Here is a 26,558-nt window from a genome sequence, read left to right on the forward strand (position 1 = left end):
GCACTTCGATTGAAAGGAAATTCGATAAATTTGGCCAATTTAAAGCCACTACAATGGGAAAATGCGTTTAAAACCTTGAAAGTACTGGCAATGGGAGTCTTCAAGAACACATTATACCAATTTACAGCTTCATCTGTGGGAAAAAGCTGACAAAGCCGGAAAATGGGTCGAAACCGATATTAATAAATTTTGGTAGGAAATCTTGACACTTCATGAGAAACTGAAGAAAGAAATTAGAACTATTTCGGTTAAAAAACGTGAGCAAGCTCCTAAAATAGCGGTTATGGGGGAGTACCATTATTCCCCCTACATCAGGCATGCTTATCCATATACGCTACCGCAACTGAGGGTCGATGGGTAAACACATGTTCTCTTTCTTTCTCTTTACGTCAGTCGTTTTTAATGGTGAATTCTCAGATACGCTCGCACACACTTGCCCTCAATTTATTTTTGCCCAACACTGCCCTACATTGAAACATGGGCCAATATTGGTATTAATTTTTGGCAGGGTGATTTATACTAAAAACAAAACAAAAAAAAAAAAACAGTAAGGAAAATAGTAAAGTCGGACTGGGCCGACTATATGATACCCTTAACCACTTTGGGTATATTCTACATATCGCTATTTGCTGCAAGATGTGCATAACTCAAAAATTTTCGAGTTAATGATGCACGATTGTTCGTTATAATAGACCAATTACCTTAAATCGGACGAAAATATATATGAGAGCTATGTCTAAATCTGAACCGATTTTCATGAATCTTGCACACATCATTCTAGAATTAATTTAGTAGTCTATACTAAATTTCGCGCAAATCGAAAGATATATGGAGACTTTGGTACACCATTTACATTAAATCGGACGAAACTATATATGGGAGCTATATCTAAATCTGAACCGATTTTCACCAATTTTTCGTCCTTGAGCCAGATAAATGAGCTGTGCCAAATTTCATCCAAATCGGATTATAAATGCGATCTGTACTTTGTTTACAATTTATCATGTACAGATGGACATGCATAAATTGACTTAGGAAGTGATTCTATGCATATTCTCAAAAGGAATCATGGGTCTATCTCGTTTCCTTTTACGTCTTACAAACATATACACAAAGACATAATACCCTGTACACTGTGGCACAGGTCAAGGGTAAAAAAAACAGTGAGCGGAGCAGTATAGTCGAATGAGCCGACCATATGATACCCTACACAACTACCACAAAAATCTATCATCGTGCGCTTCTATATTCGCACACGAGGTGAATATTTGCGCCATGAAATAAAAATGTGGACTATTTAGGTTCTGGTTTATTTGGAATATTGACTGTTCATCATCTAAACAGCAGATCCCCTTCACCATATATAATATGTGATGTTATGAATATAATAATGGCCTCTAAAGCGGCTTATTGCAGTGCACTTCCTAAATATCATCTCAACATCAAAGCTTGAGTCCAATTGACCCACTAACAATTGTCCGATCTTCATGCTTATTCTCTGGCCGTGTTGTTCGGGTCATAATTGTGGCCTCTAGAGTGACCAGAAAAACATTTCATCCCTAAATATTAACGAATCATTACCAAAACCAATAGGGGTCTTCTTTTGTCCGAAACCATCCTACATGCAAAATTTCGTGACGATTGGTCAATAACTCTATTATATAGAGGCCACCCGGAATTTTGGACCAATATTAATAAATTTTTGTGGATAGATTTTCTATTCAATGAGAATCCAAAATAAATTCAATGAGAATCCAAAATATTACAATTCGTTTGAAATGATTCTGGAGCAATGGAGGCTACCCCGAAACATGGACCAATATTGATCATTTTACAACTAATTCGGTTGAAAATCGTACCCAAACCCCCCGCCCCCCAACATACTGAATAATGGGGGGTACCACTCTATGGGGGCTACCACGAAGCATGGACTAATATTGATCAATTCTACCCCGTTGAGAATCTAAAATACCAAATTACATCCAAATATATTGAAAAATGTTGCAAAGCACTGAATATTGGTGAGAGGCTGTTATATGGAGGCTGTCCGTGCCCGATATATTCCATTTTCAATACCAAAAAGGCATTTAAATTCGATCAGTATCGGTCCATATAAAGGTGGCGCCCCATTTTCAGTACATTTAAGGTAGAGGTTGTAATTTGTCATTACAGTTTCTCAGAGAGTAAAAGTAATTTTTAGTCGCTTTTCCCCTTTGAAGTGCCTGTAATTTTTCTTGAATGATGGAAAATATCTTTGCCGATCATTTTCGATGTAGGACCATCTTTGGCTCATACATAAAGAAGTTCCCAACTCATTTTTGATATTTTGAAGTGGCAGTAATTTGGCATTCCGGGTTTTTATAGAGAAATTTTTGCAGACAGTTCTCTATATGAATCCACATTTGGGCATAGCCCATACAAAAACGCCCGTCCCATTTTCGGCGCTTTCATGGTTTTAGCAAAATTTTTCTATCAAAATGGGATTCTTGGACGTTGAAAAACACATTGCGAAAATATTCAACATAATTCCATGTTTGGACATCGGCCCCATATAAAGGTACTGCCTCATTTTCGGTATTTTGAAGGTTTTACTGACATTTTCCCCATTGAAGTGGCTGTAATTTGGCTTACATGTTCATGAATGAAAATTCCGATGTAGGTCCATCTTTTGACATAACACCTACATAAAGAAGAATCCAACCCATTTGTTTTTTTTTATTATGAAGGTTTTAGCTTTGAAGTGGCTGCAATTTGGCATTGCAGATTCCTGAAGAAAAAGGAAATTTCTTCCAAAAAATCAATTTCTCTAAAAAAAGTGTTAAGGAAAATAAAAATAAGAATTATTCTGCGGAATTTAATTAAGTTAATATTTTTAAAACATAAATAACATCCCAGGAAGTGTAAAAAACAAATGCATTAACAAAATTGCGGAATATTGTTAATTAATGTTTGTTTTTGTTTTAACATCAAAAATGTTAGGCAGCCTTGCACACCGCATCAAGGCAGGCATCAATGTTCTGTCGAACTTTGCAGAAAATGTTCCAAATAGTTTTATGTTTTACATGGCTCCCATACAAAGCCCCTGCTTAATTTTTTGTACTTTAAAATTCTTAGCCCAATTTTCCAACCTGAGTGTCTGCAGTTTTCGCAAATATTTCTTATAAGGTTCCAGACTTTTTTTTAAGAAATTGTGGATTAGGGATTTTTCGAGTCTATTTTTGAACGATTGACAAATTGTACGGGACCAAAGTGAAATGGATATTTTTCTACCAATACATTCAAGCAATATTGAATATATGTGGATGAAAGAAATGCCCAAGGTGGCCTCAAGGTATGCACGCGGAGATCTTCCATTTTTAGTTCATACGGGCATCAATGTTCAATAATTCTGACTATTCCCTCTATATCAAAAAAAAGATCCTAAAAATATGGTTTTGGGAAATTTTTAAAGTTCTACTTTAAATATTGAAACCTCTGTCGTGCTTTCACATTTTAAGTATTTCAAATTCTATATCATGGTGCACAGTACATACGATTTGGCGCCACAGAATTTAACACAATTTTTTAAAAAACTTCTTGTTATTTTTAAATGTTGCTATTTTTAATTTGACCCAAAGACCCTAATGATTTTTAATAATTCCAAAACAGAAATCATTTATTTCTATTAAGTGATAAATTGAATAGATATCATCTTTGTGTTAAAACTAACATCTGTAGCTGTGTCAAAAAAACACCTCCACTTGTCATTATCAATATATTGTCTTGTTAACTATCAGCATACGATAGCATTGAAAAAATAAAACAATAAATAGTAAAAAAAAACAACAAATCAATTAACATTGTTTGTCTGATGAATTGTCCCATAATTCCATAAATATTTTATTTTTTAACAAATTACAATTTTTTATTGTTTATTTTCGATAATAAAAAATAAACTCTTTCATTTAATCTTTATATGAAAAAAGAGATGAGTGATTTTGAAGAAGCTCCTATGAAGCTCCTATTAGATGATTTTATGGATTTTGCAAGATAAATTAAATCACAATATTAAAACTTGCAAATTGTGTGCAGACAATGGCATCAAAATTTTAATCGTCCGAAATGACTTTAAATTATTACATCATAATTATTTGTCGGAAATATTTAATCGTGTTTGTTGCATTGTTAAATAATTCGAAATCAACGGTCTTTTTAGTAATTTATCTGTTTTATAAGATGGAAATAAAATAAATGAGATATGACGGAAACGGTTTGGCTTTTTGGGTTTAAGGCAAAGATACGTTTTCTTTCCAACAGAATTACCTTTGCCTCTTAAACTATGTAGTGCAGAATATAGGGGCACTTGTGTCTAATGTTTTTAGAAATTTTCAAAAATAAATAAATAAGATAAATTAATTTAAAAAATATTGAATATAACTTTAAAATTCGTTCAAGAATACCAAAATTTACGAAACTTTATTTAAATTCATTTTTTGAACATTTTCTATTTTGTACAAGCAAACCACACTGTGGTACAGGGTATTATGTCTTTGTGCATATGTATGTAACAGGCAAAAATAATCGAGATAGACCCATGGTTCCTTTTGAGAATATACATAAAATCACTTTCTAAGTCGATTTATGCATGTCCGTCCGTCTGTCCGTCTGTCCATGTTAAATTGTAAACAAAGTACAGGTCGCATTTATGATCCGAATTGGATGAAATTTGGCATAGGTCACTTATTCGGCCCAAGGACGAACCCTATTGAAATTGGGAAAAATCGGTTCAGATTTAGATATAGCTCCCATATATATATTTAACCGATTTAATGTAAACGGTCCCTATATATTTCGATTTGCACGAAATTTGGTACAGCCTAATCATTTAGGTCTAGGATGATGTCTGCCAAGTTTCGTAAAAATCGGTCCATATTTAGATATAGCTCCCATATATAGTTTCGTCCGATTTCATGTAAATGGTGCCCCAAAGTCCCTATATATCTTTTGATTTGCAAGAAATTTGGCATAACGTACTGAATTGAGCCTAGAATGATGTCTGCCAACTTTCGAGAAAATCGGTCCAGATTTAGATATAGCTCCCATATATAGTTTCGTCCGATTTCATGTAAATGGTGCACCAAAGTCCCTATATGCCCTTCGATTTGCACGAAATTCGGCATACCGTACTTAATTGAGCCTAGAATGATGTCTGCCAAGTTTCATGAACATCGGTCCTGATTTAGATATATCTCCCATATATAGTTTAGTCCGATTTCATGTAAATGGTGCCCCAAAGTCCCTATATATCTTTCGATTTGCACCAAATTTGGTACAGCCTAATCATTTAGGTCTAGAATGATGTCTGCCAAGTTTCGTGAAAATCGGTCCAGATTTAGATAGATATAGCCCCTTTTATTATGATTGATTTTAAGTAATTGACGCACCATATATATTTTCGCCCGATTTCAAGTAAATTGGGCATCAAACTCCTCAAAGTTTGCACATCGTACAAAATTGAGCATAAAATTATATAGTTGCGTTTTCTAGAAGTACAGCCATAGCCCAACGGATGACCTTTTTGAAGTCGATTTACATACTTTATGGATAGATCTAGGTAGATTCACATTTTGATAAATATCACATATTTTATTTCATCCAATTTCATGCTAATAGTCCTGCTTAATATACCCATAGTGGTGCAGGGTATCATATAGTCGGCCCCGCCCGACTATACTACTTTCCTTACTGGTTATAAACTGTCATTATATTCTCTTAACGAAATTAAAATGGTATCTGATGCTTAGGGTATTTACCTTATATGTCTAATCGAAGGTGATTCTATTTTATAGTATTAAAAATTACTTGTTAAATTCAAAACAATCAGATAACTTACAATTCAAATCTCATAGGATAATATTTTGCAAATTTTTTTGTTTGAAATATCCCCATTAAATTTTTGACAACCATTTAAATAAGTACGTCATTATTAACACATTTTAAAACCAAAAAAAAAAGAAGAAATAAAAAAACAAACTGAAGATCTGTCTGATTATGAAATACATTAGGCGTTAAAATAATTATCAAAAAAAAAAACATCAACACAAAACAACCAACAATTGCCCTGAAACCATAAACTACACGAAAAACCTACAGCCTTTGGTTATAGGTTAACCAAAGTCAAATACCAAAACAAAACAATGGCAAATATTTAAGAAAAAAATTGAAATGCGCAAAACTTTTTGTTTCATCGAATCCATCGAACCTCATGATGTGGATGACCATCTAATTAACCCAAAAAATATTCTTCGGAAAGTTTCTATTCTTAATGTTGTTAATATTCTATAATCACACTGTTTGACAAAGGAATTTAAAATTTTGTTAATTTTTTTGCGAACATCATTTTAAGGTGTGACACGAAATGACGGAAGCATTGAAAATAAAAAAATATTTTAATGATGACAATATCACAAAAAAATTCGTAATTTTTAAATAGCTTTAATACTAAATCCTTGGATTTATCTACGTAGTCTTGCGATATTTTTATAAATTGGGGATAAGAAGATATCTTCAGACATAAAAAATCTACACTCCGAATATATATTAATTTCATAGTTTTCTTGATCAAGGTGTCTTTATTTAAAAACCATTAAGGAAACTAGTAAAGTCGGACTGGGCTGACTTATGATACCATTCACCACTTTGGGTATATTCTACATATGTATCCTTACAAATACATGTCAATGCTCCCTCGAAGGAACATACTCATATCTTTTGGTAACTTACGCTAAATTTAACTTCATTCGGGCAGATTTAGAGTCGTCTGAGTACCATGGAACAAATTTATGGAAAACTATTTATAGCAAAATTGATACACGCTATTTGGTACGCCGCACTGCTAAAAATTTAATATTAATCAGACACCCGTTCGAAATACATATGAAAGCTATGGCTGTATGTGCACCAATTTCAACAAAACGCAATAACTCCATTCAATTTTCAATTTGATCAGTTGTGCAAAATTTCGCGTTAATCGGACAAACATATGGAGTTTGGTGCACCATTTATGTAAAATTGGACGAATATATATGTATATGTGGGAGCTATATCGAAATCTGAACCGATTTTCCCGAAACTTACTACACATCATTCTAGACTCAATTCAGTACGCTATGCCAAATTTCGTGCAAATCTATATATAGGGCCTTTGGTGCACCATTTACATAAATTCGCTATATCTAAATCTGAACCGATTTTCACGAAATTTAACACACATAGTTCTAGACTTAATTCAGTCCGTTATGCCAAATTTCGTGCAAAGTGAAGGATATAAAGGGACTTTGGTGCACTATTTACCTGGAATCGGACGAAAATATGTATGGGAGCTATACTAAATCTGAACCGATTTTCACGAAATTTTACACACATCGTTCTAGACTTAATTCAGTCCGTTATGCCAAATTTCGTGCAAATCGAAGCATATATAGGGACTTTGGTGTACCATTTTAATAAAATCGGAAAATATATATGGGAGCTATATCTAAATCTGAACCGATATTTTCCAATTTCAATAGGGTTTATCCTTGGGCCAAATAAATGCGCTGTGCCAAATTTCATCCAATTCGAATCAAAAATGCGACCTGTACCACAGTGAGGTGAAGGGTATTAAAAAATATATTTTAAGGGTCTATAGAAGGCGTTGACTTTTAAAGACTATGTCATTGTTGTTTTTTAGGATTGTTTTTTCAAGGCCCAATTAAAAAAATATTTTTTAGAAGACGTTAATTTTTTAGGAATATTTTTAAGGGTTGTTATTTTTTCAAAAATAATTTTTTAGGAATATTTTTAAGGGTTGTTGCATGGTATAATAATAGAAGGTAACAGCAAGTGTTGTTGTACAAAAAACGATACAACAACCACATGTAAATTTGTTGTTGTAAGTTCTACTAGTGTCAACTCATTTGACAGAAAAATGTAAACAAACAAACAAATTATCATCAAATTATTTTTATTTTGAAAATGAAATATTTTCGAATCCTCAAAATAAAAATTGAAAAACATGAATGAAAATCTATCAAATTTATATTTCTATCGCTTCCACATCTTTCCTATAATTGAGCCATTGCCATATATATGTGTAACACATATGAAAATGCTGGGAATAGCGAGTTATTCCTTGAAGAAAGATTTGCTTCCTCAAACTTTCCCAGCAGGCAGATTGAGTAAATTGAATACGGGAGCATATTTAATAAAGAACAATTTCAAATTGTATCCGTTCCCAATTTTCCTGTTGGGTGATTTTTAAAAACATAATTTGTCAAATTCATATTGACACTAGTATTACGTTGGAATCAAATCAGCTGGGATTTGCTGTTACCTTTTTTAATTGTACCATGGGGTTTTTGTTTCTTTTTAAATAATATTTTTCAACGGCCTATAGAAGACGTGGAATTTTTAAAAATATCTTAGGTTTTTTTTATTAAAAATATCTTTTTTTAAGCACCTATGGAAGGCGTGGAAAAATATTTTTGAGGTTGTTTTTTTAAGAATATTTTCTTTAAAGATCTATAGAAGGCTTGGATTTTTTAAAAATATTTTCAAGGTCCTATAGAAAGTTGTTTTTTATGAATATTTTAAACTGCTTATAGGAGGCGTGGATTTAAAAAAATTTTTTTAAGGGCCTATAGAATGGTTGGTTTTTTTATAAATATTTATTAACGGCTTATATGAGGCCTTGATTTTCTAAAAAAATATGTTTTTAATGGATGAGTTGTCCTTATTAACAGCGTTGGTTTTTAAAGAAGTTTTTAGAGGCATATAAAAAGCGTGGATTTAAAAAAAAAAATATTTTTAAGGACCTATAGAAGGCGTGGTATTTGAAAGACTATTTTTAAAAGCCTATACAATTATTTGTTTTTTAAGAATATTTTTTTCAAAGGCCTATTGAAGAGGTCTATTAAAAAAATATTTTTAAGAGCCTCCAGAAGGCGTTGGTTTTTAAGAATACTATTTAAGGGATATATAATTGTTGGTTTTTAAGAATATTTTTCAACGGCCTATGGAAGGTGTGTATTAAAAAAATGCCTCTAGAAGGAATATTTGTTAAGGGCTTAAGAATACATTTTCATGATTAGATTTTTTAAAAAATATTTCTAAGGGACTTTGGAAGGCGTTGATATTTTTTAAAAGTTCTACAGAATGTTGGTTATTTTAGAAATAAATTTTATTAGACCTATTTTTAAAAAAAAAAATATTTTAAGGGTCTATGGGTTCATGTGCCAAAAGGGTTTCGATTTTAAGCCATATTTTCTCAAGGCTTATATAAATTTTGAATACATATTTTCCTATAGAAGGCGGGATTTTTTAGGGGATTATTTTCTCAAAGACCTATCGAAGGCTAGGACTTTCTAACGATTATTTTTTAGGGTCCTGTAGAAGTGTTTTGCATAAAAACATAGGTCTTAGGGCTTCACAAGTTCAGTTAACATACAAACTTAAGTCGATCAATCATCAACAACGTCGTGCCTTTGCTAATTGGATTCTTGAAATTCATCACGTTTTGACATTTTTCCACTTCGGAGGCTACGTCAACAGACAAAATTGTCGCATCGGGGTCTAACAAAACATTATTTTGAGAAGCCTCTCCAACCTCAATGTCTGACTATTTGATGCAGTTTCTGATTAGGCGAAGGATCCTGAGTTTCACTGAGAGGTGACTAATGATTTGGATGGTCGGAGTTGGTGGAATTGATCGGAGATAACGTTTATTTTCAACAAAGCGAGAAGCGAAATAATTACTCATTTACAAAAAATAAATGTTTCTTTCGAAAAAGGTGATTACAATTCGACAGCGAGGTTTTGTGATTTAATACGATTAAACTTCTTTCATTGGAGGCACTTGAAATATCGGTGACACTTTGATTTGTTAATACAAATTTGGCGGCCATTTAGCTGATAAATTTTTTTATTTTTAACAGCATAGCACACCTTAACCTTTATTATGAAAAAAAAATATCCTATTACTTATCTCAAAAATCTATTGTTTCATTGATTACCCAAATAACACTGTTGATATGAAACCCCAGTATTAAGTAAATATATAGAGTTTGTGTCTTAAGTCTTTTACTCAAGAGTACATATAAATCGGTGAAAGTGAGAAAGAGAGAGTGGGAGAAATGCAAACTGTCCAACAGTTCTTGTCATTTTACGTTTCTGTCTTACATCTTATAATTAAGAAGAGAAATTGGAGCGATTATTAGAAAATCATACATGTATGTGATGGCTTGAATGTCTTGTAAACAAATGTAATGTTCTTTAGAGCAATGAGCATATATAATTAACGGATGAGAGATATATTTAAAGAGTACAAGGTGAAATAGTTTTTCTTTAAATGATATGAATTGCCTTTATACAGTACATGTGTCTTAAGTCTTTTGTATTTTTTTATGATAAATTGCCTCAGCCATTTAAATTGGTAAATATTAAATATTATAACATAAAAATGAGATTAGGAAAATTTAGTGTCAAGTTAATTAATTTTTACAATCAAAAATACTTAAAAATAATTAAAATAATAATTTTTTTTAAATAAGAAACCTTGATTTCTGTGTTTAATACATTGTTTATTTTTCTCTCTCAACATTATAGCACAATATAATTTTAAATCGCTGTCATTTAATATTTTCAAACAATTTTTTTTTCGCTTAAATATTGCGTTACATTTGTAATGAGAAAAAAATTCCAAACAAATAAAACATAGACTGTTAACAAGTTATTCTAACAGTAAAACGATTTCATTTTTTCCCCCTTGGAAATATTTATGCTAATTTTATTTGTTTCAGTTTTTTTGGCCATTGTCTACGTTGTTGTCAACAACAAATGGCATGAGTCTAAAAAAGGTTCTATGCTGACTGGCTGGCGGTCTAGCATTCCACATGTTCGCATAACACAATTCAACACGTATTGTGGGCCACCACTTAAATAGACTTGTGCTGGGGCACCAAAAACATTCCAACCTAGAGAATTTGATGTTTGTGTGCGATTTTTTTTCATTCAAACAAATAAACGTGAGGTAGGTAATCTTTTTCTTTGGTTCACCATATAAGCAGAATTTTTGAAGGAACGTGATACCTTGAACCAATATCTAATTAGAATAAGGTACTTAATATATAAAAAATAAATTAGTTATTATTTTTGTTGCTGCTATTTTTTCACAGACACACTTTCTTAAGTATGTGACCATTTTTAGCAGTTTTTATTTTGGTAGAAACTTATTTAGTTTTTTTTTTTTCTTCGAATGAAAATGAAACTTTGTTAAAAATTAGCCGCAGGTGGTTTATACAAATATCGAAGTGTAGTTGTGTCTAGTTTTGCTAATTAGTTAAGTTATTTTTTGTTAAGGTTTATTTAATAATTGACACCTATTTGGCTATATGAAAATAACATTTTTTTGGCATATATTCTAAAAAGCAAATGTGCGTTGAAAATTTTAGCACATATATAGGTGATGATATATATAAGAACGAATAAGCTGCAGTCATATCTTGTCGTGGAATTGATAATCGCGCTACAGTCCTGATTCGGTTCCCGATGAACATGAGTGGTCAACTAATTTCTTTGGCAGTATATACCGATGAAGTGTTCGAAGACCATGTTTTAGAGGTGTCTCAATAGGAGTGGAAAAAGAACTTCGATAATTAATTTGAGCGCTTAAAATGTGTGCTGGAAAATACTTTGAGAAAAAATAGAAAATATGTAAGGGCCCGAAATCTATCTATACTAATAAAAGAGTAAAGTGATTGACTGACTTAACGATTCATAAACGACCAGACGAAACGGCTGAAGCTAGAATCTTGAAATTTTAGGTAAGGATCACTCTTGGCCCAAAGGTGTCAGATAAGGCTATGGAAAGTACTAAAAAGTACTAAATGTGGTATCATTTGTATTTGGCGAACCTGTAGAGCTAGAACTCTTAAATTTGAAATGAGGGTCACTGCTGTAGTGAAATTCGAACAATAAGTATCCGAAAAGTACTAAAATGTACTAAATTTGGTACAATTTCATAGCATGTGAATGGAAAGGGCTGAAAACTTGGAATTTGGAGGTCGATATAAGGAGATGATTTTTAAAGCGTGGGGATATGTACGTAGATTTGGAATTTTTTTACTTATATATACGAAAAGTACTAAATCCTACTATAATTGGTACTATGTGGATTTGGGTGAACCGATAGAGCTGGAATAGTTAAATTAGGAGTTATGATCATTGTTGGGGTGTAGGATTGGTGTATGTAGGAAATTTTGTAAATTCGTACTAATGTGTACTATATGGAATCAAATTTGGATTTGGGCGAACCGATAGAGCTGGAATCCTGACATTTGGAGTTAGGATCATTGTTGGGGGGTTGAATTGAGCTTTTTGGAAGTTTAGGAAATTCTTACTCATGTGAACTAAATTTGGTACAATTTAAATTTTGAGTGAACCGATGTAGGAAGTTTTGGAAATTTGTACTAAATGGTACCAAATGTGAATTTGGGTGAACTGATTGAGCTGGAATCTTGAAATTTGACTTTAGGATTACTGTTAGGATGTAGGATTGGGCTTTGTAGAAAGTTTTGCAAATTCGTACTAACGTGTCCTAATTTCGGTACAATTTAAATTTTGGGTGAACCAATAGAGCTGGAATCCTGAAATTTAGAGTTAGCGTCACTGTTGAGGTATAGGATTGGGATATATAGAAAGTTTTGAAAATTAGTACTAATATGTACAAAATGGTACCAAATGTGGATTTGGGTGAACCGATAGAGCTGGAAAGCTGCAATTTCGAAATAAGGTTATTGTTGGAGTGTAGCATCGGGTATGGATGTAGTTTTAGAAATTCATACTTCTGTGTACTAAATATGGTACAATTTGAATTTTGGGAGAACTGATGGAGCTGGGATCCTGAAATTTGGAGTTGGGACAATTTTTGGGGTATAGGATTGGGCTATGCAAAAAGTTTTGGAAATTCGTACTAAGGTGTACTAAATGGTACCAAATTTGGATTTGAATTAACCGATAGAGCTGGAATCCTGAAATCCTGTTGGGTGTAGGATTAGGGTTTGTGGAAAGTTTTGGATTGTTGGATTAAGATATGAATTATGGGTAATAAATTGTACTCAATGTTGGTACAATTTGATTCTTGGGTGAAATGATAGAGCTGGGATTCTGAAATTTCGAGTTAGGATCATTGTTGGGGTGTAGGGTTAGGTTACTAAATGGTACCAAATTTTGATTTGGGTGAACCGATAAAGCTGGAATCATGAAATTTGAAGTTAAGATCGCTGTTGGGGTGTAGAATTGGGTTATGTAGAACGTTTCTGGAAGTTAGGATCACTGTAGGGGTGTTGGATTGTGGGTGGTATGTAAATTTGTTACAATTTGGATTTAGAGTGAACCGATAGAGCTTGAATGCTGACATTTGGTAACACATTAGGATTAGGGTGCACCTATGTTTGAAATGTGATTTTTTTTTCAAAATAAGTATTACAAGAGTACAAAGGGCAATAATATAGACCTAGATTTCTGTTGTGGTCAGAATTGGTGTGTATAATTGCGATATATAGGTACTTTTAGAAAAACGGTATTTTTCGGTATTGGTGTTTAATTATTTCCCACATTCGTTAACGAAGTTGCAGGCATATGCTAGTATATATAATAAACATATATAGTGAAACTTTGCACAAATCGAAAAAATAGAGAGTCAAGATAGTAAAATAATTACCCATTTGCAAATTCAATTCTGAAATGCCTCATCAGATATTTCTGCGTATCTCAGATTACCTACGTTTGGGTAAACACACATATATATATATTTAAAAATAAAATACTACAGCGCTTCAATTTTCGACACCGTATCAAGATTCTGCTTTTTTGTATCATTTGTCTGTCATGTTTCACCCAAACTTCCGTCTTTGGCTTATTGACTCACAATCATTGAGATGGCTATTTTACATACATGACGTATGTATGTTTATGTTATGTTGACTACATTCGTAAAATTCAATATGCAAAAAAGACCAAATGACCTTGAAAGTTTTAAGATTTACATACGAAATGAAAGCATCAACACTAAAATTGTTGTAATAAAATTGAAATAAATTAGTTTTAATTGCTAATGAAAGTATGGATGGAAGGTATTGCCAGCAGAGGTGAACTATGACTTTGACCTATATTTTGATAAGCATGAAAGGAGATTTAAATGTAATTTACAAACTTGTATAAATATTTTTCATTTCGAAAATTGGTATTTATTAGGAAATAATCAATAAGAGTAAATTGGGAAACTTTTAATCAATAAATTAAAATATATTGTAAAATCAATTCAATGCGAAGGTTTATTGAGAAATAAAAATTCAGGAATAACTGCATCTCAATATCATTGTTGCAATTAACCAAGGCTAAATCACAATAATATTTCCTTCTAATTGTTATCATATCAAATTGTATCTTTATTTCTTTATATAATAAATATATTATTGTGGGATTACTAAAAACAAAGTCTTTATATATTCGTATGTCATAACATTTATACATTTCAAAGATATATGAATTGTATTCCTATTGTTGTAACTAAAACATTCGCTTCCCATTGTCCCATACGTTAAGAGTTTTAAATATCATTGAAACAATAGTTTTATTCTAATGCATTGTTTGCAGTTTTTTATTATGTTCTTCAAGGAAGATTATCGCATTATAGTTGCGAAGTATATTGTTTTTAAATATAAAGAAGATGTTTTTAAATCTTAGTGTGTGTTTTGTTTTGAAAAGTCCTTCAAAAGAGTCAAAACAATTTGTCACATGGCTATCAAATAATAATTTATTAATTCAACAAATGTCTTATTTTATATGAATGAAAAATTTAAATACAATAATATTAAAAATAGCACTAAAATTTAAATTAAAAACATATTTATATCATAACAACGAACAAATGTGTTTTTTAAATTGATTATTCACGGCAGTAATCAGCATCATTGCAGTGTTTCGTTTTTGTTTTCATTCCGTGAATGTTTTTTATGTCAATTTTGATTAATTTTAAGTTTCCAGTTTAAATTTATAATATATGTATATATATTAAATTTTAGAATGAAAATGTATATATTATACATAAATATACAACGTACTGATATTTTGGGCCATGAGTGTCCTTTTAGCGAAATCGGTGATGAAAAATAAATTCAATTGATTATATTTTTGTTTATTTAATTTTTTTAATATTTTACTAATAATTTTACCCTCCATCATAATGTGAAGTGTATATTAAATTTGTCATTCCATTTGCAACACCTGGACATTTTTACCGGAGGCACCAAAAAATACAAAATAATATATAATACAAAATTCTTTTAAAATTCCATAAAAAAATTAAAACATTTTTGCGAGCACATTCCTGATTTTTGGTACATACAGTTCGCTTTCCCAAATTCGGATGCTGCGCACAAAAGTTATAGCGGTTTTAAATCTTGTATTTTTAAACATATCAACATTACTACAAATAGATGTAAACCTAATTTACATAATTTATACTATTAGATTTAAGGGAACCCCCCCCCCCCATTCTCGATTTGAATTTTTTTAAGATTTTCAATGGGCTGGTAAATCAATACCAATGCTTGTTAAGGTTTGTAACTTTGCACATATATAATTGAAGATTTAAAAAAGAAGAAAAATAATTTACAAAAAAATTTTGTTATTGTTTTGTTGTTGTTTTTTGTAATTAAAGAAAAGTCCTTATTTTTGATGGCGTGCATGATAACTCCTCACTGGAACATCGGAATCCGAAAATTCCAACGGTGTTAGAAAGAGTACATGTCTGGCTCTCGTATGAACTAGGATTATTGACTTCGCTCTAAAATTAACAAAATGGTGGACCTTTGAAAAAATATTTTTGGAAAATCGCCGATTTTTGACCAAAAACCAAATTAAAAAATAAGGAAGATCTTCACCGATTGGCTTTATCCTAGTTCATACGAGAGCTATACACTCCCAGAGAAACGATGCAAAATTTGGAACCGATTGGATTATTAGTTTTTGAGTTATCGTGCCCGCCATTTGCAAAAAAATGTTTAGAGAAAAACGCGTTTAAAATTTGAGAAACCCTTTAGCCGTCACTTGATGCTGACACACTAAATCGGATATATCTTCAAGAGTTCTTAAGATTTCGACTAGAAATTTTGTAGGGACATTCTTGAATTAGTGTAGATTCGAATTATATCAACAAAAATTTTGACCCCGAGAATTGGGGGGGGGGGGTCCCTTAAGCTTATTAATGCAACCCTTGTTTGAATGAAAAATGTAACTACAACCCTGTACACAATATTAGAATGTTGTAACCCAGAAAAGGGTATAAAAGAGCGAAGGAAATACAATAAGTCGTTTGCCCTTTGAGAAATTGCTAGAGCATTTTATTCTGCGACGCATCAACCGGGTTATTGAGGAAAGGAAAATGCTTAGAGATTGCCAGTTTGAATTTCGAGCAAAACATTCGACAACGCACGCACTGGTAGCATTCTCTACATATGTCACCGAAGGCTTCAGACTGAAGGAACGAATCATTGCAATTGGTCTGGACTTTGCCAAAGCTTTTGATACAGTTTGGCAACACGACAATCTTTAAAAGAATGCCATGCGACAAGTTCGATCCTCAAACTTGTCGCATGGTGGAAAGTTTTCTGAAAGATCGAGTATTCCATGTGAGAGTGGAAGATAAAATGTCAAAACAGCGAACGGTCAAAGCAGGGGTGCCACAGGGATCACTGCTGGGACCAGTTCTATACAACCTCTTCGTATGCGACATACCGGAGCCGCCTGAAAGAGGACTGATATTGACGTACGCTGATGACGTGCTACTTGCGATACGAGACCGTTTTGGAGGTACTGTGGAAAGAAGATGGAATATGTACATGGAAACATTTCACAACTACTTCAACAAATGGGGACTCAAACTCAATGTTGGAAAGTGTGTAACTGTGATTTCCAAGGGCAAACCCAAGTCCACTGCAAAGAGCTTCCGAAAATACATTCCAACTATAAAGGTTGGTAATGAATTCATTGGCGTGTCAGACAGGATGAAATATCTTGGAATCATCCCGCACGAAAGGTTCCACTTCTGTCGCCATGTGGATCATGTGCTTTCAAAGGACAAAAAGATGAATTCTTTCGAATGAGAGGCGGACTTTCTTCGGAGGTAAAGTTGCTTATATACAAGCAAGTGACTCGTCCCATTATCACCTACTCCTTTGCAGCATGGACAGACATATCGTCTGCCCAGATGGAAAGGATTAGAATGTGGGAGAGAAATATATTGGCATCATGCGTAGGAATGAGACCAACACTGGATAGCAATGGAATATATAGACGTCCGGCCAATAGGAACATCAACATCTACAATGCAATCGACTTCAACCGAATCGATGTCTGCATGATGAAATATGCCCTCAACTTCTTGGAAAGGAGTTAGCTTGTGGAAAATGGAATAGTGGGGCGATACCTGGAGTGCAACGTGGAACTCCACTCCATACTTAGAAGGAAACAACTCCCTCCTGCAGCTTTGCTGAAGCTGCGAGACGGAGGAATCCTTTACGACGAAGAATAAACCATAAATTGTATATAAGTTTAGTTTTAAGGTAGTTTTAAGTTTATTTAAGTTTGGCCTATTTTTAAGGCACGTAAAGTTTCAAGATTATGTGTAGGTACTAGTTTGCTTAAAGACTTTGTTAAACATTTCAAATGCGGCGCTAGGTATAAAATAGTTCGTAGTCTCCTTCATTGTAAGCCATATGGCATAGGAGAAATAGATTTTAAGTTCAATTTTATACTGTAGCCATTAAGTATACTGTACAATAAAATAATTTTCTAAATAAATGACAATTTTCAAATCAAACAAGAAGTCGCTCATTAAGCAATCTCCATTCAAACACGATACATCTGAGCAATCTTATCCATCTGATAAGATTGCTCAGAGTAAGAATAAAATACCTAAAGTAACTCATTCCGCAATCTCCATTCAAACACGATACATTGTATCCATCTGATAAGGTTGTGCAGAGTAGTAATAAAGTCGATATTTAAAAAATAACCAAATCCTCTTTTCTTTATTTATGAATCGCTACAAATTGCGAAGCAAGGCCGTTTTGCAGTCCAACATAGCCAACGTTCCATTGACGCCCTACGTGGAGCCTGCTACATTAACGCTCAACGAGAGGTATTTTACAAATATAAATTAAATGAATTCCTATTTGCTGTAATTCGCGAATTTCTTGACAAATGGTTAAACACATTTGTTTTCTTTGCGTACTAGTCAAATCACATTGAAGTAGGGTTTAATAGTCGCGAAAAACAAATAGAAGCATGAAGATATCAGAAAATAAAATATATTTTCTTGCACGCCATTTTTTAATTTATTAAACATATTAATAATTGTGTAGGGTATCAAATGATTTAAGAACTTCATAACAAAATTCCCACAATTTTTTAATCAGTATCATTAATTAGCCATTGTTTTAGGAATTAATTTTATTTATTTAGAACATTTGAATAAGGAAATGGATTAGTAGGTTATATTTCCTTAAAAAACAGATGGCTTATGATGCAATGTGATGTGATTCGACAATCTGTCGAATTTCTCCCACAATATTATTATTTTTAAAAACATGCATAACTATTTTTGGTAGCAACCGGTGCCTATTGTGCATCTTGTATCCGCACTTTAGATGATGAATCATAACAATTTAAATATGAGAAGATACACGATTTTTTAAAATAGTTATTAAAAGTGAAGCTACAATTGAGCTTTCGTTTTTTAATTATTTTTATTTTTTAATATTGAAACTATAATTACAATATTTTGAACCTACCTTTTATTTTAACTCTTTTGAAATCGTTTAAATAAACATCGGATTTTCTGCTAAGTCAATGCCAATTATTTCCCACACCTGTAGATGGCTTGGCAAGTGTATTGAAACCAAAAAAACACAGTTCAAACATTTATTGGCAATGGTAAAGTGGTTTAACCACAATTGTTTTGCTTAGTTTTTTTGCAGATGTTCATTCGTCAAATTCTGTTTAATGATGTTGTTTTGGAGTGGAGAGGATTTATAGCATATTTGTCATTTACATTATACAGATGTTCGGAAGATAACTTCAACTGAAAATGTCACATATTGGTCATAAATATGTATTATGATTTTTTGTTATAAAAAATAATCTGATTTTTTCATTGGGACAAATATTTCGAAGATCAAATTTTTACAAAAAGTAAAAAGGATGTTATGTTTGGCCTGAGTCTGATACCTAATACCATCATATCGATTTAGAATTGTCCGTCCTTTCATCTGCCTGTCTGTCTTGCTGGAAGGAGCGCACTATAACTCAAGAAGGATTTGATACAAAGTTTACTCATCGTAGTATTCAATTCATCCTTAGGATTTATTCTATCTTCTTCTGGTAAAATGGCCAATATTAAAAAAAAACTATATATGGAAATAATATTTAATACAAAATGACACCATGTATTATGCCCTCATCGATATGTCTGAGGACTTAAAATGATTCTACATGAACTTCTATTAAAATAATTTAAACATAAATTTCGCTGTTTATTCTCATGTCAAACCCATTGATATTTATCCCCCTACACTAACAAACCCTTTGATATTCATCCTCCTACACTAATAGTCATTCACTTAAACCTGCACGCATGCACATAGAGCGTACAAAAACAAATACCCATCACATTACATATGTCATTTAAATACGATTGCCGACAAAATATGAATGAAACAAATCAAACGAACAATCATCACACAAATGAACAACATGAGCGTCAGATTATTGTTGTTGGTTATGTGCTGGCTGACGGGTTGAGCTCCCACAACATGCAATTCAATTTTGGGACATGTTTGGGTCTTAAGTCTTTTTCACAAAGTGGTGAACAACAACAACGTCAATAATAATAGACGTTTGTTTCCTAAGTCTTTTCATTTGTATGTGAGAAAATAATCATTCAAATGAATTCACGAAAAAAATAAACGAAAAAAAAAACAAAAAACAATCATTAAATGAATGTGTTTTTCTTCTTCTTTTTATTCTTCTAAAGTTTTTTTTTGAAAATTTATTACCCACACACAAAAAAAGTAACTCCGAGAAAACAAAAATCTTCTCCAAAAGGTGAGTACATTTGTTTGATGTTGTATGTATGTACATTGTACATACATTTGTATGAATTAATTATGGACACCTCTTCATTCATTCATTGACACTGATATTGTTGTTTTTGTTTATTATTTTTAGTTTTATTATTTGGTTATTTGTATTTGTTTTTATAGTAAGAACCATATAAAGTGAAATTTTCTTAAACATTACAAATTTCATTGAAATGAAGCATAGAAGAAGATGAAAGCCCACACTAACGAAAAGATGATGATGGGTGATCATCATCATCATCATTATTATCATTGCATTACAGAGGCGTACTTAAATGTGCGATGAAGAAGACAGGCGTCATACACCTCTTGTCACATGAATCGTATCATTTGGTATGCCAAAACAGACATGGGTTGGGACCTGTTGAAGGCATCGTTTGTCAAGTGAGGGAGACATATTTAAATAACTGATGTACAATGAATGGCTATGACACATCAATGGTTTAAATTGTCATTGGAAGTTTTTAAAAAATACAAATGATCGGCAAGGCTCGTAAGAATACAAACTTACACCTGTAATTTAAAGAACGCTTCTCGTCTATATTCATGAAGCTATGTAAATTGAACTCTGAAAGCCGAATATGCATTTATGAAGAAAAACTTTTATATATCCGTTTCAATATCCAAATTCTGTTATTTTTTTGGAGTGGTAAATAAAAATAATATATTTTGTAGTCTTCTAACTTTGCATTTTTATTGACAATACACAAATTAAATATTCATTCTATCGCCGGGAAGATAATTTACGCTCACTGGAACATTGGAACCAAAAGCGACCGCAATTTTATAAAGCGCTTTTTGGAGATTTTACATTTATGGTTTATAATTCGAGGTGGATGTAATTTTTCATTAAGGGTTCTTAATAGTTAACACAACTCATTTTTATAAATGTTACCATTAATATAGTTTACAGCTTTACAAAAAGGTTCCAGATATTAGCCGAAGTTTGCTGTAATTGAAATTTTGCAGTTACCAGAGGGTACTGCATCAATGTGTAGGCTTTTAGGTCTTCGACTATACATTTGCTATTATCTTCAGTTTGATCCATAATTTAACGATGGATGGAAACGAACTAGGCTTGAATTTTATTACTAAAATGCGTGCTCTGTTAAGAAGGTTTGGATCTACTTTTCTAATGAAAAATTATGTCCAGCGACGAAGCTAATTTCCGGCTCACTGGATTCGTAAATAAACAAAATTGACAATTTTGGAGTGAAGATCAGTCAGAAAAATTGCAAAACCTATCAATACATCGACATCAAGTAAAAAGGTCGTATAATCGGCCGGACCGAACTTTTAATACCCTCGACATTTAAAATACATGTAAATACGAAATTTGGGACGCAAAATTATATGGGGATTATCCTGAAAAGAGGACCAATATTAATGTTTGGTAGGACCTAAAGTACCAAAATACAAGCAATTCGGTAAAAGGCCTGAACGGAATATTTTTGGATACCGTTATGTAGGGGCTATGCTAAAAAGTGGACCAGTATTGATATTTTTTGTAGGAAATTGCAGCCAATTTGATTGAAAAAAGTCTCAAAAATTCCTCAAAATACCGAGTTTTTGGCGGTGGGACTATCCTAATAAGTAAACAAGCGTATGTCGGTGTTGCCGACTGATATCTACCCTCAGCCCATGGTTTGCAGAGTTTTTCGGAATTAATCACAGGTTTTTTATTCGCTTTATATAAGGTATATCGTTTTATCAACAATGTTTCGGAGTTAATGTTGTTGTCGGATATTCAATTCGCTTGCAAATTTACAAGGTTATTTTACCCTTAACCACACTGTGGTACAGTGATCCTATGTTTGTAACAGGCCTAAGGAAAAGTGTTAGATCCATGGTTCCTTTTGAGAATATGCATAGCAACACTTTCTGAGTCGATTTATGTCATGTCCGTCGGTCTGTCCATGTTGAATTGAAAAACAAAGTACAGGTCGCCTTTATGATCCGAATTGGATGAAATTTGGCACAGCTCATTTATTTGGTCCAAGGACGAAATTGGAAAAACTCGGTTCAGATTTTAATATAGCTCCCATATATAGTTTCGTCCGATTTTAAGTAAATGGTGCTTCAAAGATCCAAAGTTAGACCGATTGGCACAACATTTTGCACAGCGTTCTGAAGATACTTTAGTAAAACGTGTGTCATGTTTTGTAGAAATCGGTTCAGATTTAGATGTGGCTACCATATATATTTTCGTCCGATTTTGAGTTAATGGTTCACCAAAGCTCCAAAATATGGCCGATTTTCACGAAACTTTGCACAACGTACTGAAGTTAGGATAGGCTAAAATGTGCCAAGTTTTACTGAAATCGGTTCAGATTTAGATATAGCTCTCATATATAGTTTCATTCGATAGTGCAGCAAAACCAATGCAATAAATATAGGTCCAATATACTTTAGACCGACTTCATGTTAGTTGAGCTCCAAATAATCAACGGATATCTAATTAAAGTTTCCTACAAATCGATTTACATAATTTTGTCCCATTGTAAACAAACGACTCTATATCTATCCAAATGAAAAATTTAGTATAGGTTGCAGAATGACATGTTTATGTATTGATTTAATTCGGTTCACATTTATATAAAGATCGCATATTTTTGTTAATCTAATTTCGTTTAATGGCTCTTCAAAAATGTGAAGTCTGTTAGATTGCATCTGTTGAATATACACAAAGTGGTGAAGGGTATTATATAGTCGGTCCCGTCCTACCTTACAACTTTCCTTACTGGTTTGTACTCAGAGAGTGTAAAAAGTAAAAAAAGTTCGGGAACAGATTTATTATTCAAATATGGTAAGAGATTCCAGAGATTCCATGAGATTCCACGGATTAAATACCACGATGAACACAATACACCCATGATTGATAACTCAAAAAATAATGCCTTTTCACCGTACAATTGATACGCTTTTTAAGCCTCAACAACAACGATGATAAAAATCTGTCAAAAACGAAAAATCTTTTGAAGAAACAAAAACCTACGCACAATGAATTCGTAATAATGCACTTCAATGGCGATCGCCTTCGCCCTGCATTGAATTGTTCTTCAGAAAAAAAACTGTTCTCGGAAAAAATAATTCTTTTACAAAAGAATTGTTTTGTAACTGACGAAAAAAAGAGAAGAAATGTGTCAAATAAATGTAAAAAAATAAATCACCTTTCTCTTTGACAGCTGTTGTAATTCCTTTTTAGGGGGGTCTTTTTGTTTTGGGTCGGTTGGCTGATTATCCACTGGTCTGGGTATTGACCACAAAATACCTTTTTTGGGATTTTCCGCTGCGGACACCACCAACAAACAAAAGTTTAAATTAAATTTCACTTAAATATGCTTCACAAAAAATATTGTTGTAGTTGCAACTCTCTGCTTCTTCTTCTCCTTTACTTTTCTTCAATCACGTATTTCCAGTAATTTCTTAAATTATTTTTTTTTCAAAATTTGAAATTTCTTTGAGGTTTCTTGGACACTGACTGTTGTTGTTACTGCAATCGTTCTCTATTGAACATATTCGGCGGTTATTAATTTCCGTTTTGGACAACAGTGGGGAACTTGTGTTTTCGTTTTTGTTGTTGTTGTTTAGTTCCCTTGTTTGGCAGGCGACACAAATTTGTTTGGTGTGGTCGGTTTTGAATTTTATTTTCTTTTCCTTTCGTTTATTTTTTTTTCTTTAAAATTTTAACTGCAGTCACTTCCACTTGTTTTGTCTATTTTTTATGCAAAAGAAATTTAATAAAAGCCAAAATAAAAAAGAAAAACATAAAAAAACAATTCGTGGGCCGCTTCCCGTCTGATCGATCGCCGTCGTAGCAAAAACAACCGTAGCTATGACCAACCGTTATTGCTCAAGTTTGAATACAAACTGAATTTTGATAACGGCCTGGCCCCAAACAACTATCCCCCAATAGTTGAACGCTATCAAACTCCAACATGTTGTCATAGCACATGTATGTTATCAACATGTTTGATGTTGTGTTTGGTTGTGCCTAACCAACCAACCAGCGTTTTTTCTTACCTCTATTGAAAATGAAATGATGATTGTTTATTTGTCGCGTGCTCTCCCTGCCCTGAATTGTTAATGTTTTTTGTTGCTTTGTTTATGAATGAATGGTTGGTTATTAAAGAATTACCATTAGACCGTATAATAAATTTTAATATATATCATTTTATTATTATGTGGGGGATTTATAATAATTCTATTGTCTATTTCCATACGTTGAATGGTTGTTTAAACTGTTATATGGGCAGAGTGTTGGCTATTAATATGTCAGTGGTGTTTTATTACCAATGTTATTGGTTGATTTCCGAAAAGGAACAGAAGGTGATATAGCCATAAATTTCAATTTGTTATTGATTTCAGGGGGACATATAGCGTTATTTTATAAAGCAATAAACAATCCGCTATAAGGGAATTCTATACAAGCAATAGACGGAGTGCCAATAATTAGTATGAATCCGAGATTTTGCCCCGATATGAGACAATGGATGAAATACAACTTTATCTATATTACCCTGAAGTCTAAACTACTGTCATGGGTGTAGACTGCATAGTCTTGTAATATTATATTTCATTTCCTTGAAGTAAGATTGAAGGTCCTGGATATAACAATGTCCAGTGTAATAAGCCACTAAAATCTATTGAAAAACTCTATAAATTCAGCTTTGAATTGTTTGTGCATCCTATTTTCAAATCTCAAAGAGATCACCAAATATGAGATATTCTTTTAAATAAGACATTCTCTTAAAAAAATATCATACAGAGTAGTATGCTTACAAAAGTTGGTTTGCCATAGTATGACCGATGGAGCGAATTATGTCGAATAAAGAGAAATAGAAAGGGATTGTTTAATTGTTAAGGAGTATAGAACAAAAAAAAAAAAAAAAAAAAAAAAAAAAATAGGAGTATAGAACAAAATAAACCAGTAAGGAAAGCAGTAAAGTCCGACTATATGATACCCTTCACCACTTTGGGTATATTGTACATATGTATCCCCTCCAAGGAACATAAAGTCGACTTAGTACCATGGGACATATTTATGAAAAGCGACTTATAGCAAAATTAATACAAGCTATTAGGTCGCCGCACTGTTAAAATTTTAATTTCATTCAGACATCCATTCGAAATACATATGGAAGCTATGAAAGTATCTACATCAATTTCAAAAAACGAGTCTCAACTTGATATGTTGTGCAAAAAATCGTGTTAATCGGACAAACATTAGAAGGTTGGTGCACCATTTATGTAAAATCGGACGAATATATATGTATATGTGGGAGCTATATCGAAACCGGAACCGATTTTCCTGAAACTTAGCACACATCATTCTAGACTTAATTCAGTACGCTGTGCCAAATTTCATGCAAATCGAATGATATATAGGGTCTTTGGTGCACCTTAAATCGGACGAAACTATATATGGGAGCTATATCTAAATCTGAACCGATTTTCTCGAAACTTGGCACACATCATTCTGCACCTAATTCAGTACTCCATGCCAAATTTCATGCAAATCGAATGATATATAGGGTCTTTGATGCCCCATTTACCTTAAATCGGACGAACCTATATATGGGAGCTATATCTAAATCTGAACCGATTTCCTCAAAACTTGGCACACATCGTTCTGCACCTAATTCAGTACTCTATGCCAAATTTCAGGCAAATCGAAAGATATAGAGGGACTTTGGTGCCCCATTTACCTTAAATCGGACAAAAATATATATGGGAGTTATATCTAAATCTGAACCGATTTTTCCCAATTTCAATAGGGTTCGTCCTTGGGCCCAATAAGTGACTTGTACCAAATTTCATCCAAATCGGATAATGAATGCGACCTGTACTTTGTTTACAATTTAACATCTACAGACGGACGGACGGAAAGACGGACGTACGGACATGCATAAATCGACTCAGAAAGAGATTCTATGCATATTCTCTTGTTTTCTTTTGCCTGTTACAAACATATGCACAAAGACATAATACCCTGTACCACAGTGTGGTGAAGGGTATAAAAAGGCCCAATCATATATTAAATGAAAAGGATAGGCTTCGAATTTTAAGTATATAGGCTTGTGTTTAGTTTTCTCGCAGAAAGAAACATTTTGGTGAAGGTTGAAGAGAACCTTTCGTCAGAAATATCAGTTAATGCTGGAGTTTGACAGGTAACCCCCTTGGACCCGTTCTTTCCAACATTTTTATTAGTGATATACCGCAAGTGCCTGAAGGACAGTTATGCATAGCTTACGCAGAGGCAAACAATAAGAAACACAAACCAGATTAAATATCTGGGAGTTATCTTAAATAATAAGTTTGGGTTTATCTGGAAAGCAA

General features: G+C 32.8%; 1 protein-coding gene across 1 annotated transcript in view; it reads right to left on the minus strand.

The window, feature by feature from the left end:
* The window catches only part of LOC133337719 (uncharacterized), a 49,676-nt gene extending 26,236 nt beyond the window's left edge, over nucleotides 1-23,440 (minus strand). Inside the window, exon 1 of the mRNA XM_061545926.1 lies at nucleotides 23,390-23,440. The gene's annotated coding sequence lies outside the window, so the exon portion shown is untranslated. The remainder of the gene's footprint in view (nucleotides 1-23,389) is intronic.
* Between the last annotated feature and the right edge of the window lie 3,118 nt (nucleotides 23,441-26,558).

The sequence above is a fragment of the Musca vetustissima genome, unplaced genomic scaffold (assembly GCF_032173495.1).
Source record: "Musca vetustissima isolate MV318-11 ecotype Yass unplaced genomic scaffold, APGP_CSIRO_Mvet_v1 utg3748, whole genome shotgun sequence".
Taxonomy (NCBI): domain Eukaryota; kingdom Metazoa; phylum Arthropoda; class Insecta; order Diptera; family Muscidae; genus Musca; species Musca vetustissima.